The following is a 15,461-nucleotide window of genomic DNA, read 5'->3' as shown; positions in this document are numbered from 1 at the left end:
GTCTGAAATAACAGGAAGGGAAGAGGAAAAGAAAAGATTCAGAGTCCTAGTATATTAATATGGAGACCCAGGTTGTAGGAATGAGCAAGGACCATACTTTTTTTTTTTTTTTTTCACCACCCTCAGGTTTCCACAAGTATATCTACCTTCCAAACTCCCTGATATCAGCAGTGGTTTTCCTGTCCAAAAGCTTATGCAATAGGAATTCCATCATGAAGGTGCTGAGCATGAGGCACTAGGCACCTCTCTCAAAATGTGGTTAAGATACCATCAAATTGTTCAGAATCCAAAGAATCTTCTATGCAATCACATTGAAACAATAAGAAACAAGCACTTTATATTCTTAATAAGGAATGTATATAATCCTTACCAATGTGACAGGATTAAGAATCAGCTCCTCATTTATCCTAAGGAAATATCAGAGATGTGCATAAAGACTTATGTACAGTGATATTCATCATACTCATTATACTGAAAAATAGAAAACAATCTAAATGACCAACAAGGGACTGGTTAAATAAATCATAATACATCTATTCATATGTAGGAATACTATGCAATGGTTAAAATCAGGGCCTCAAAGAAAATTTAATGATGCAAAAAATATGCTTGCAATATATTAAATGAAAAAGGATACAAAACTATATAGTATGACCCAATTTTGCATCCCTTCCTCCCAACGTGTGCATGTAACTGGCAAAACATATAAAATCTCATCAGTCGTTACCTGGGTCATAGGATTTTCTTCTTTGTACTGTATTTTCAAAGTTACATGCACTTATTATGTATTAATTTTATAAAGAGAAAAACAATACATGTAATTAGAAAAATCAGTTTATTTCTAGTTAAGGTGCCCTTATGCCTGCTTTACTATTCCTCTAGCTACTTAAGGTCTGTTAGCACCCAACACTGTTCTATTTTCTAGATGAGGGTAAGAATGACCTCTGGTTATATTTACATTTTTATGTTTAAGAGGACCCTTTCAGAAACTTTTTTTTTTCCTGGTCCTGTGGTTGTGGCCAAGTTTCAGGCCGGGATCCACCTCATGTTTTTTGAAGTGTTACCGTCTAAGGGGGATTCTGCTTATGAAACAAGAGTATGTTGAGATAAGAATAAAGAAATGAAAACATAGTAGCCAAAATTAAATCTGCATTGTGAATAGCAAGTATTAAAATTGACACTGCAGAAAACGGAATCCATGCCACAGAGGACAAACTTGAGTAAACGAAAAAAAAAAAAAAAAAAAAAAAAAAAAATTTAAAAAACTATGGAAGACAGACACAGAAATAATCTATGAATAACAGATGTTCCTAAAGAAAAAAGAAAAAAACAGGCAGTTTAATCAATCAAAAGTATAAGGAAACTTTCCAGTTCTGAAAAAAAAAAAAATACCTGAGACTGGAGACTGAGAAGGTTCAACAGAGATCATCAACACCAAGACATGTCCTGGCAAATGTTTTTAAATTTCAAGGATAAAGATATAATCCTACAAGCATACAAGCAGAAAAAAATAGGTTATTTCAAAGGAACTGAAATCAGACTGACCTCAGATTTCTCCTCTGCAACAATAAAATGCCAGAAGACAATGAAGTAATCACTTACAGAGAATTGAAAAGGAAAAGTTATGATCTAAGAATTTTATACCTCATCCTAGTTTTTCGTGTTCAAAGGTCACAGGAAATTATTCTTATATCTGCAAAGTCAAATTTTCACCATCCTGGTAGTTTTTTAAAAAATAAATTGTTCAAAGGTACATCCTAGACCATCAAAAGAGAATAAGAGACAAAGAATATTGAGGTAGGAAAGAACTGATGAAGTATACTGACACCAACCTAACATTTAGAAATAACTGAGTAAAAGAGTTAATTCCACTAAAAGAAAAGGGTTCAATAATGAAGAATAATCGACATAAGTATATAAACAATATAAAAGAAAAAACACTTCAGAAAGTTAAAAGTAGGATTTGTAACCTCAGGCTAAATTAATGTGAACTCAAAATAAAAGAGGTAGTGGGAGAAGCCAAGATTCTAAATTCTCTTTCCTAGAAGGATATTTTAAAACCATTATTTTTAGTAATTATCCAGTAAATATAAATTTTGGAATGTTTTGAAAAACCATATAGTAACCAAGAATAGGTATTACAGTTCAAGTCACTAAAGATAATAATTGGCAGAGACTATTAATAATACTTTATGCAGGCATCACATTCAACCCTAACAACATGAGTCAGGTATAATTATTCCTATTTTATAGTCAAGGAAACTAAGGCTCAGCAAAGTTAATTACTGAATGGCAGAAGTAGGATTCAAACCCAGATCTTTTTAGCTCCGTAATTCTTTCTTCTATATTTCATAAGCTCCTCAAACAAAACAATTTATATGGAAGAAGAAAACAACGTCACAAGAATAAAAAATGTAAAATAATATGACAGAAACCATTCCAAAAGTAATAATGTAAGAAATGTAAAGTGTAAAGTATCTAATTATACAAGGAAGTGGCTTGCTGGATATTAGATATTATTAAAGAATTACTGATGTTTTATGAGTGATGATAGTAAGGTGCTTATGAATTTTAAAAGTCTATCTTTTAAGAAGTATAAATGCAAATGTTTATCGGGGGGTGGCTGGGGGAATGAGAAGAGGAAGCAGAAATGGAACAAGATTGGCCATGAGTTTGATAATCCTTGAGGCTGGGTTATGGGAATATGTTGGTTCATTACACCACTCTCTCCAATCTGGTATGTGTTTGAAATGTTTGATAATCATAACTTTAATAATCACGTTATATTGTTTAAAAAGTAAACCAACAACTATTTACTACTTTAAAGAGAAACCCAAACCAAACAGATAAGTATAAAGAAAAATAAAACAAGTGTTTATAACATTAATACCAAAAATAAAATGTAAGGCAAAAATCTTAAGCTGAGTAAAAAAGTCATTTGGATTAAAGATATAATCAAGATTGAATACACACAGTAATAATGATTGCTATCATTTACTGAGCTCTTACCACATACTAGGCAAATGCTAAGGACTATTATCTTTGATGCTTCTTAACAACTTTGTGAGGTATTATCACCAGTTTACAAATAAGGAAATTAAGCCAAGATAGGTATGTCAATCTTTCTAAGCACTGGATCCCCAGTCCCCTAGCAAAATGCCTGGCACACACAGTAGGTGTTCAATAAATATTTGCTGAATACATGAGTAAGTCTAATATACTGCCTAAGGCTAATAAGTAGAGCCTAAATTCTAATATACTGCCTAAGGCTAATAAGTAGAGCCTAAATTCAAACCCAAATCTAATTCTAAAACCCCTACTCTTTTGTTTTTTGTTTTGAGATGGAATCTGGATCTGTCACCCAGGTTGGAGTGTGAGTGGCACAATCTCGGCTCACTGCAACCTCCACCTCCCGGATTCAAGGGATTCTCCTGCCTCAGTCTCTTGAGTAACTGGGACTACTGGTGTGTGCCACCACATCCAGCTAATTTTTGTATTTTTTTTTTAGTAGAGACTGGGTTTCACCATGTTGGTCAGGTTGGTCTCAAACTCCTGACCTCAAGTGATCCATCCGTCTCGGCCTCCCAAAGTGTTGGGATTACAAGCGTGAGCCACCGCGCCTGGCCCTAAAACCCCTACTCTTAATCACATAAAAATCTTTTAATAATATTCCATAGTAAGAGTGCAGAGGTTTATTTCCTTCTGTGTATTTTCTACAATTAGCATGTATCACTTTTTAAGCAAAAAAGTCATTAAAAACAGTAAATGCATAATAGTATTGAACATTTAACCATGACTAAACCAACCACAAAACACAAAAGCAGATGCTTTGGAGAATATAACATAAATGGAAAGAAAATGGATGGGAAAATTTTAGTGCACTAATATCAACTAGCATAATAAATAAGGACAAAGCATTTGAAATAATTTATATTAGAACAGGCAGATACTGAATTTTATAATGTAAAAAGAATATGGGTTGTTTTCAACTTTTAAGTTTCTATGAAAAGTTATAAAAACTGACCATGTCACCTAGGATGGAGTGCAGTGGTGCAGCCTTAGCTCACTGCAGCTTCAAACTCCTGACCTCACACAATCCTCCCACCTCAGCCTCCGAAAGTGCTAGGATTATAGGCATGAGCCACCGCACCTGGCCAGTTTAAAATTCTTAGAGGCAGGAATTACACAGATCACATTTTCTGATTATAATAAAATACTGAATAAGGAAATAAAGCACTCACTCAGAAATTAATATTCTTCTAAATAACTACTGGGTCAAGGAAATAAGTAACAGCTATCATTTATTCATTGCCTATTTTGTTCAAACTACAGTGCTACCTGTGTTACACATATTCTCTCACTGAATCCCAATTAATAATTAAAAACATCCATGAGGTAAATTATTATGTATAACAGGGAAGGAAAAAAGTTAGGTTGAGATTTTAATAACTTGTCCAAGATCACAGAGTTATTAAATCTGCAGATAAGATAATTAAATTCAAGTTCAAATACAAAGCTACTACTTACATAGAAATGCTGCTATATTGCTTAGAATTCATGTACAAGCATCTAGCTATGCTCATTTTTCTTCGTTCATAAAATAGTTTTGTAATAAAAGTGGAGAAAACGAGTTCTTTAGCACAACATGTTCTGAAAGTATTTATTTGTTAAACACACTATTCTAGGAAGGTTATGGTTCATTTTTCTAACATATCATTGATCAGATAAAATATTTCAAATTACATAATCTCCTAAAAGGGATTCCTTTAAATATATCCATTTTTATTAGGACAAGGAAAAATGAAAGAAAACATAAAAATTAGGTAAACAAAACAGGCAATATAAGGAAAACATGACTTGCCACTACATTTATTTCTAAAACCTGGTGTATCCTTAGAAAAGTTGCTTTTTTCTGGTACTTATCTGTAATCCATAAGAGTTCTATGGAATCTTGGCCAGCATGGATTTGAAAGTCTGCCACTAACTGTGGGCAAGCCCCCAAGCCTCTCTAAGTTGTGGTTGCTTCATCCATAAATATGTGACTATCCAGGAGCTCTCCCAACTTGAAAGTTTTATGATCTTCTATAAAACTTTAAGGATTAAAGTTTTAGATTAAGTTATTTAAAATTTTGGGGGGTTTTCGTACCCAAGGAAGTTACTGATTCTATGTTTAAAGCTGTTTTTAACGTTACTTCTAAGTATAACTTTTTCTTCCACTTCTGCATTCAGAATAGTTTTATCTATACCTGTCAGTGGTGCTTTTGTTCCCCAATGTAAACATAGATAATGCCAAAGAACTGACTATATGAATGTTGTCAACTAAAAGAAAAAAATAAAATATTGGTTTTTGTGCAGATTAAGGGAACTTAAAGCAATTTTATAACTTCCACAATCTGATCTATTATTTTACTAGAGAAAATCAGTAAAGTGTGAATTTAAAAAATTGGGATCTACTCCTAAGCCTATTCCTGCTTCTCCAATACCTTCAAACCCTCTTAGTACACAATGGCATTGGTAATATTTTCCAATCTGCCTGATGATCAAAATTACCTATGGTGTCTGTTAAAGATACATTACCTGGACCTATCTCAGCCTGACACTGAATCAGAATTCCCAGAAGCCCCATGGTTAAGTGTATTATTTTTTAAACAGGCACCTTAGAGGATGCCTGTGATTAGACAAGACTGGGAGGCCAGGAGCGGTGGCTCACACTTGTAATCCCAGCACTTTGTGAGGCCAAGGCAGGCGCATCATGAAGTCAGGAGTTTGAGACCAGCCTGGCCAACATGGTGAAACCCCCACCTCTACTAAAAACACAAAAGTTAGCTGGGCATGCTGGTGCGTGCCTGTAATCCCAGCTACCTGGGAGGCTGAGGTAGGAGAATCACTTGAACCTGGGAGGCGGAGGCTGCAGTGAGCTGAGATCACGCCATGGCACTCCAGCCTCGGCAATGGTACGAGGGGGAGGGGGAGGAGGAGGAGGAGGAGAAGGGAGGAAGGAGAAGGGAGGAAGGAAGCAGGGAGGAAGGAGAAGGGAGGAAGGAAGCAGGGAGGAAGGAGAAAGAAGAAGAAGAAGAAGAAAGAAGAAGAAGAAGAAAGAAGAAAGAAGAAGAAGGAAGAAAGAAGAAAGAAGAAAGAAAGAAGAAAGAAGAAAGAAGAAGACTGGGAAATCCCAGTGTAAACATCATGAGCTCTGGAGCCTGATACATAAAGTTTCAAAGCCTGGCTTTGTTCTTTATTACAGTTGTGACTTTGGGTAAGTGACTTACCATGAATCTGTTTTCTAATCCATAAAATTCGTATCCTAATTATGCTGGAGGTTGTGGTACAGTTCAGTATGCCCAGCCACACTGGGTGTTTAGGAGATGTCAGCTTCTCTTTCCTCCTGCTCATCTTGTCAGGGGAAACAACAATTACTATTATTTGAGGGGATTTTGAAGAGCCCCTTGCCCTAATGGGTCCACTTTCATTTCTAGGGCTAAAAATCTGAGTTCTGGATAACCCTTTAATGTATTACTTGGATTGGCTAATTCAGGAGTCCTACAAACAAGTTAAATGATTTATTCTGGTTTCCAGAGGTTTAATGAAGCCCTCCTACCCGAAACAGATATACCATTATGCTGGGCTTCAAAGTCCAAGTTTTTACTTGCTGTGACTGTGGCAAAAATCATTCAAACCTCTGTTTCCCCATCTGTAAGACAAGTGATGCTAAATGTCTACTGAACTAATAAACATTATTGATAACATAACTATTAATTAACACTTAAACATATATATTCTTACAAACATCTTTATGTACAAAAAGATAGCATTAATAACTTACAAGTAAAACAAGGGTACTTGCTCAAATACACAATAAACCAGAACCTGTTTAACAGAATTCTTGTTTGTGTAATACCAACTGTATCTCAATACAAAGTGTTTTAGGCATGTTTTTAGGTGAATTGACTTAGTAAGAAACAATCCAAATGATCCACTCTAATTAAAATATGTATGTGTATATGTGTACACACACACACACACACACACATATATATATATATATATATCTCACCCTAGGTATAAACATAACCTAGTAACAAAGCCACCAAAACTAATTTCTGAAAAGATAACCACAAATATAGTTTCTAATTAGAGCTCCATGATTAATTCTATATGCATATTCATTAAGCATAAATAAACAGTATTAATAGGAATGCTTTACTAGGCTGGGCGCAGTGGCTCACGCCTGAAATCCCAGCACTTTGGACAGGTGGATTGCTTGAGGCCAGGAGTTCAAGACCAGCCTGGCCAACATGGTGAAACTCTGCCTCTACCAAAAAATACAAAAATTAGCTGGGCGTGGTGGCACATGCCTATAGTCCCACGTACTCGAAGGCTGAGGCAGGAAAATCACTTGAGCCCGGGAGGCAGAGGTTGTGGTGAGCTGAGATCGCGCCTCTATCTCAAAAACAACAACAACAAAAAAAACCACGTTACTAAAAATTGTTAAGTTTTAACTGCTCACATAAGCTATAACTTAGAGAAACCTAGGGAAATTTTTAAAAACGAAAAATCAGGATATTTATTCAAAACAAAGGAAAAGTTACCCTCAAATCTTAAAAAAGCAAAAAACAAGAAAAAAACCCTTCAAGTCCTATTGAAAGTAATTTAAATTACATTAAAGAACTATAGCTTTTTTTTCTCATTTTTTCAAATCATTCTTTAATGGAATTCAGTAATTTTCTTCATTTAGGTCTTGTCCTTTGCTTGTTATGTTTATTTCTAGGCATTTAATATTTTTGTTGCTATTATGAATCTTTTTTCCATCATAGTTTCTGTTTATGGCCCATAAACAGGAAAGCTGTTTGTTGATTTCTGAATACATTTTGTGTCGTATCACCTTATTAGACTATCATTTGTTTTAATAAATCTTTTTAGGGGATTTCCTTAGATTATCTAAGTGGATAATTATATCATAGATGAATAATCTTTTATCTTTTTCAATACTCTTTGATTTTCTTATTTAATTGCATTAGCAAGCTCTTCTAGAAGGTAAAATAGAAGTGAAAATAGCAGGCATAGTTTTAATGAGAATGCCTGTAATATGTCCTTATCAAGCTGGTTATTGGTCCGAGATTTTTTAAGTATTAAGGACATACCTTTTATTCCTAGTAGTAAAACTACTAGGAATAGGTTTTTAATTGAGAAGAGACACTTTAAACCTTTTTTTTTTTTTTTTTTGAGACAGACTCTCGCTCTGTCACCCAGGCTGGAGTGCAGTGGCACGATCTCGGCTCACTGCAAGCTCCGCCTCCCGGGTTCACGCCATTCTCCTGCCTCAGCCTCCCCCCGAGTAGCTGGGACTACAGGCACCCTCCACCACGCCTGGCTAATTTTTTGTATAAATTTTTTTTCTTACATTTTATTTAGAAATGATCAAATGATCATAAAGTCACAGAAAGTTGCAAAAGTAATACAGAGAGGTCTCATACACTTTTAACCTACTTTACCCCAGTGGTAACATCTTACATCATCTCCTGTCAAAGCCAGGACATTGCAACTGGTACAATGCACAGATCCTACTCAGATTTCACTGGCTTTACAGGTATGTAGCTGTGTTTTCTAGGCCATTTGATCACATGTGTGGGTCTCTATATCCACCACTACAGTAAAGATACCAGTTTATTGCCACCACGATCCCTCACGTGGCCCCTTTATGACCACGCTTCCTTCCCCTTTTCCTAATTCCTGGCAATCAGTAATCTATTCTCCATTGCAATAATTCTGTCATTTTAAGAATGTCATATAAAGAATACAGCATGTAACCTCTTTTTTTCACTCAGCATAAATCCCTTGAGATTCATCCAAGCTGTTGTGTGTATCGACAATTCATTCCTTTTTAGTTACTGAGTAGTAGTATTCCATGACGTGGATGTGCTAGGTTATTTGACCATTTACCCATTCAAGGACATTTGGTTTCTAATTTTTGGATAGTACAAATAAAGCTGCTATGAACATCTGTGCACAGACTTTTATGTGGACGTAAGTTTTCACTTCTCTGTGGTGAATGTCCAGGAGTACAACTGCTGGATCATATAGCAAGCATATGTTTATTAATAAATGGCCAAACTATTTTTCTGCGGGCTGTATCATTTTATACCCTCACCAGCAATATACGAGTGATCTAGTGTGTTTGCCTCCTCGCCATTTATTATTGTCACTATTTTTTATTGTGGCCGTTCTAATAGGTGTGTAGTGATATCTCATCATGTTTTTTCACTTCCCTGATACCTCAAAATGCTGAACCTCTTTTCACATGCTTATCTGCTATTCATCTTTGGTGAAGTGTCTGTTCACTTCTTTTGTCTACTTTTTGGCCTAGATTGCTTGTCTTTGTTATTGCTGAGTTTTGAGAGTTCTCTAAATATTGTAGATACAAGTCCGGTCTCAGTTACAGGTTCATACCCTCCACAGAGTCTTTTTCATAGATAAAAGGTCTTGAATTTTCAGAAGTTCAATTTATTGTTTTCTTCTTTTATAGAATTTGCTTTTGGTCTCAGGTTTAAATGTTTCATTTAGCCCACAGTCCTGAAGATCTTCTCCTATGTCTAAATTCTAAAAGTTTTCTAGTTTTACATTCAAATCTACAATCCATTTTAAATTAACTTTTACACAGTATGAGATTTGGGTTGAGACTGACTGTTTTACCTACAGATATGCAATAGCTCCATGCACCATTGTTGAAAACGCTATTTATCCTTCCTCTATCAAACTGCTTTTGTAACTTTGACAAAAATCAGTTGGCTGTACTTAGGTGGGTCTATTTCTTGTTCTCCATTTTATTCCACTGATCTATGTGTGTATCCCCTTGCCAACAGTACAGTATTTTGAGTACTGGAGCTATATAGTAAGTCTTAAAATCATTTGGAATGATTCCTCCCATTTTATTTTTAGAGAAAGGGTCTTGCTCTGTCGCCCAGGCTGGAGTGCAGTGGTGTGATCACAGCCAACTGCAGACTTGAACTCCCGGGCTCGAGTGTTCCTCCTGCCTCAGTCCTCCAAGTACCTAGGACTATAAGTGCGTACCACTATTCCTTGCTAATTTTTTAAAAAATTATTTTTCTAGAGATAGAGCCTTGCTATGTTGCCCAGGCTGGTCTTGAACTCCTGGCCTCAAGTGATCCACCCACTTCAGCCTCCCAAGGTGCTAGGACTACATCATTAAGTTTTATGTTAGCTGTGGGTTCATTATCAAGTTGAGCAAGTCCCCCTCTATTAGGTGGCTGAGTTTTTATTATGAATGAATGTTTAACTTAGCTAAATGTTTTTTCTCTTTCCTATAAGCCATTTCATGATCAAGAAAAAATATGTTTTCTCCATTAGTATCATGTGACTTGTCTTCTTTAACCTTTTAATATGGTTAGGCTACCTTGATTTTTGGATACTGTGTCTGATGTGGAATAAAACCCAGTTGGTCATGGCATACAATTCTTATATGTTGTTGGATTTGTTTTGCTAGTTTTTGTTGAGGATTCTGTGTCTATGTACTTTAGGGATATTGACCTGTAGTTTTCTATACTATCTTTCGGTTTTGCTATCAGGATAATACTGGCCTCATAAAATGAGTTGTAAAGTGTTCTCTATTTTCTGGAGGAGACCATGTAGAATTTATGTTATTTCTTTATTCCTGACAGTCCAAGTTTCCTTCTTTTATCATTCTCTTTCAGGGTCTGCTACTCACAAATTCTCTTAGTTTTCCTGTATCTGAGACCACTCTGATTTTATCTTCATTCCTGAAGGATATTTTCACTTGGTATAGAAATCTGGGTTGACAGTATTTTCTTTCAGCACTTGAAAAATGGTGTGCCATATCCTTCTGGCATCCACAGATGTTTTGAGATGAGGTTTCACTGTGTCACCCAGGCTGGAGTGCAGTGGAGCGAAGATGGTTCACTGCGGCCTTGACTGTCTGGGCTCAAGTGATCCTCCAGCTTCAGCCTCCCCAGTAGCTGGAATTACAGGCCCATGCCACCATGCCTGGCTATTTATTTTTAGTATTGTTATTATTTGTAGAAATGGGTCTTGCCATGTTGCCCAAGCTGATCTTGAACTCCTGGGCTCAAGCAATCCTCCTGCCTTGGCCTCCCAAAGTGCTGGGATTATAGGCGTAAGCCCCCAAAGTGCTGGGATTACAGACGTAAGCCTCCTTAAGTGCTGGGATTACAGGCGTAAGCCACTGTGCCTGGCAGACGTCCACAGATTCTGATGGAAAATCTGCTGTCACATGAATTGTTCCCTACAGGTAACAGTTCATTTCTCTCTAGCTGCTTTAAAGATTCTTTTTCAAAAGTTTGATATTTAATTTTTCAATTGTCATAAATTTTCAATTGTCATAAAACATAACATAAAATTCACTATCTCAACTATTTTAAGTGTATGGTTTAGTAGTAGTATTCACATTATGTAACTAATCTTCAGAACTATCTTGCAAAATTGAAACTCTGTATCTATTAGACAGTAACTACTCATTTCCAAAAGTTTGATTCTGATTTTGTCTAGGAGTGGATTACTTTGGGTTTATCTTATTTGGGATTCAGTCAGCTTCCTGAATCTGTAAGATTATGTCTTTTGCAAAATTTGGGGAAATTTCAGCCATTATTTCTTCAGGTCCACTTTCTTTTTTCCCTTTCTGGGACTCTGATGACATAAATGTTAAATCTTTTGTTAATGTTTACCAGGCCTTTGAGGCTCTGTTCATTTTCCAGTTTTTCTCTATTTTTCATTTCTACTGCTTTATCTCCAATGTTATTCTTTCCTGTCATCTCCATTCTTCTATCTAGCCCATGTAGTAAGTTTATTACAGTTACTGTATTTTTCAGTTCTAAAATTTCTATTTGGTTCTTCCTCATAGCTTCCATTTCTTTCCTGAGACGAATTTCTCATTTGTTTCAAGTGTGTTTGTGATTGCTCACTGAGGCATTTTTGTGATGGCTGCTTTAAAATTCTGGTCTGATAATTACAACATCTGAATTATCACAGTGCTGATGTCTGTTGACTGTCTTTTCTCATTCATGTTGCAATTTTCCTGGTTTTTGGTGTAGGTGATTTTTTACTGTCTAATGAATATTTGGAGATTATAGGACTCTTTCCTATTTAATTTTTTTTTTTTTTTTTTTTTTTCTGAAGCAGGCAGTCCTCCTGTTGAGGTGGAGTGTGAGGAGGGTGAGTGTGTATGTTCAGCTTCCCTCTGGGCCCTACCAACATCACCCAGGCAAAAGTGGAGCAATGACTCACACTGTTTTGTTGCAGATGGGTGGGATGGAAGTTCAGCTCCACTATTAGTCCCAATGAAAGTAGGGCACCAACCTGTATCACCTCATTGCCTCTGAGTAGGGGTGTAAGCTCACCTCCCTGCTGGGCCCTGATGATGACAGGGAGGAGGAAAGCAGAGGGCTGACTCATACTTCTTTGTTGCTGCACTATAAAGCCAAAAGCTCAGCTCCCCAAAGGACCCAGCTAACAACAGGGGAGGGTAGAGGAGGAAGCAGAATGCCAACTAGCCCTGCCACCCATCACTTGCCAGATGGGAGTGAAGGCTCAGTTCTCCACTGGGCCCCACTGACATTAGTGGAGGTAAGATGTGTTGAGAATCCTACCTCCAACCTTCTTGTTCTGCCTGTTGATATCAGGTGAGTGTAGAGTATGGATTAGCCCTGGCTCACGTCACCTTGTTAAGTGTCACTGCTTCTGGGTCAGGGTGGAGGCTCAATTTGCTGCTAGACCCTACCCTGGCAAGAGCACAACTTCCTTCTGCTGGAAGAGGAATGAGGGAAAACGCTTCCTGCCTGGTCTGCCAAAACCACCCAGCAGGGGGAACCAAAGTGCTGTCTGCTTTTGCTGGGCAAAGAAATGGGCACTTAGGTCTCTGATATCCCTAGCCCACACCACTGGGTTGGGGAGTGAGAGCACTGTTATTTGCTTCTTTGGGGTGAGGTGGGGTTTTTCTGATGGTATTTGGCCAGGGTAGGGTGAGTATTGTCAAAAAGGTTCAGTCTTATTTGGCTACCTTTCCCCTAGTTGTTTGTCTAAAGGAAACAGTCTTTTTCTCAGAGCTCTTTTTATCTGTGACTGTTGGCAGTTCTAGTTTGGAGGCTTTCATAGCACCCTGTCTAGGATATATGGGAGGCGACAGGAAGAACACAAATAGTGAATTCCCTGAATTTTCTTGAGTCCCAAGGTCTGCAGGCTGTTTGCCTTCTTTTTCCACCTTTAGAACGTTCCTGTGCTTGTTTGTTGTGTTATATCTAAGGTGTTTTAGCTGTAAGGGAGGATCAAGGAGGAATAGGGGTCCTCTATCTCGGCAGAACCAGAAGTATCCTCCAAGTGATTAATTTTTATGCTGAAAATAACATTTATTTTCTAATTTTCCACATTATGGTTGAAAATGTACTACAGAAAACTGCTGTAACATTATAGATCATAATTTCCTCCCAAAGATCCAATTACATCTGCTTATATTATTCTTTACTAATTTACCTTGTTTCATGCTATTAAACTTCCTGCCCACCCCAGTACTTTTATTAATGTTCCAAAAGAAAATAATTGCATTTAATTCATTTTCACCTAGTAGTATACTATACATACTCAGAAAAGCTTGCAGGGGAGGCGGGGTGGTAGGCAGGAGATAGCTTTAAAACTCATTTATGAGCTCTTCTTTTTATTAATCCAAGGCAAAACTTATTTTTAATTTGCCTATGACATTTCTCTAAGGATTACTTAATATGAACATCCATTTTGATAATTATTACTCTTGAATTATACCAATAGCCAGCAAGAACTTGAAGGAAAAGAGGCAAATAAGGTTTTGTTTTATTTGCATTTTTACTTCTTCAAATAACATACCTATATGTGTTACTTCACTTGAGATGGACTCCTGAATTCATTTATCTGTTGACTTATATTTAATTTCAGAGATTCTAGGCCTACTGTTTTTCTATTATTAAGATTAGTAATTAATCTTCAATTAACACCTGCACTTTTGCTTTAAATAAGAAATTATAGACTAGTTCAGGCCGAGGAGACTCTAAGGAAAAATATCACTGCCCCAATCTTTTCTTTCTGTAACTTTCTTTTTTAAGTTCTATAATCAATATTTAACTCTTTGTTGTGTTCCTCTAGGAATTCCACTCTGGCTGAGAGAAGGGGTGCCTTGGTGAGAGGTATCCTAAGGCACTTTCATAGAACCTAGAGCTCTATTAACCCAGTTGGAAAACCACTATTTTAGGAAAAGCCTTGTATTTATCAAATCTAAAAAGAAAGAAAATATCTTAAAACCACGTATTGAAACTAAGTTTTCTAAGAAATACATATACAAGAAACTTCCATATCAGCATTAGAGCAAAAGCCAACTGAAGTCTCTAAAACAGTAACAAAATAAGCACATGAATTACGTATACAAATGGACAAGAAGCACATGAAAAGATCCTTAACATCATTAGTCATTAGAGAAATGCAAATCAAAACCACAATGAGATACCACTTCACACCCACTAGGATGGTTATAGTAAAAAGGACAGTAAGTGATGGTAAGGATGTGGAAAAGCTGGAACTCTCATACACTGCTGATGGGAATGTAAAATGGTACAGGCCAGTTGGAAAAGGCTGGCAGTACCTCAAAAAGCTAAACATAGACTTACCATATGACTCAGCAATTCTACTCCTAGGTATATATCCAAGAAAAATGGAAACATATGTTCACATAAAAACTTAATACGAATGTTCACAGCAGCATTATTCATAATAGACAAAAAGTAGAAACAATTTCCAATGTCCATCAACTGATAAATGGACAAACTGTGGTATATCCATACAATAGATTATTCAGCCACATAAAAGAACGAAGTCTTGCTACATGCTATAACATGTATGAGAATCTTGAAACATGTAAGAACCTTGAAAACAGACACAAAGTCCACATACTGTAGGACTCCATTAATATGAAATGTCCAGAATAGGTGAATCTAGAGACAGAAAATAGATTAGTGATTGCCAGGGACTGGGAGAATGGAGGAAATGGGGAGTGACTGCTAACGTGTATGAAATTTCTTTTTGGGGTGATGAAACTGTTCTAGGAAATAGATAGTGGTGATGGCTGCACAACCTTGGGAATACAGTAAAAGCCACTGAATTATATACAAGGGTGAATTTTATAGTATGTAAATTTCTCAATTAAAAAAGGAATTAGGCTGGGTACAGCGGCTCATGCCTGTAATCCCAGCATTTTGGGAGGCCAAGGCGGGCGGATCACCTGAGGCCAGAAGTTCGAGACCAGCCTGGCCAACACGGCAAAACCCTGTCTCTACTAAAAAAAAATTAGCCGGGCGTGGTGGTGGGTACCTGTAATCCCAGCTACTTGGGAGGCTGCGGCAGGAGAATCACTTGAACCTGGGAGGCAGAGGCTGCAGTGAGCCGAGATCGCA

The 15,461-nt window shown here is 36.8% G+C and overlaps 1 protein-coding gene across 7 annotated transcripts in view; it reads right to left on the bottom strand.

Moving 5' to 3' along the window:
* The window catches only part of RPS6KA3 (ribosomal protein S6 kinase A3), a 115,902-nt gene that overhangs the window by 88,755 nt on the left and 11,686 nt on the right, over nt 1–15,461 (bottom strand). The window contains exons 2-3 of one of the 7 annotated variants that reach the window (XM_017953977.3): nt 1,393–1,486; nt 371–471 (exon numbers count right to left, since the gene is read on the bottom strand). The exons of 3 other annotated variants lie outside the window; for them this stretch is intronic. The gene's annotated coding sequence lies outside the window, so the exon portion shown is untranslated. Of the gene's footprint in view, nt 1–370; nt 1,322–1,392; nt 1,493–15,461 lie in introns of those variants that run through there. 3 more of the 7 variants (XM_021932882.2, XM_021932884.2, XM_021932883.2) reach the window with 3 other exon arrangements.

This window comes from Papio anubis, chromosome X (assembly GCF_008728515.1).
Source record: "Papio anubis isolate 15944 chromosome X, Panubis1.0, whole genome shotgun sequence".
Taxonomy (NCBI): domain Eukaryota; kingdom Metazoa; phylum Chordata; class Mammalia; order Primates; family Cercopithecidae; genus Papio; species Papio anubis.
Note: the sequence above shows the minus strand (reverse complement) of the source record. Positions and strands in the feature narration are given on the sequence as shown.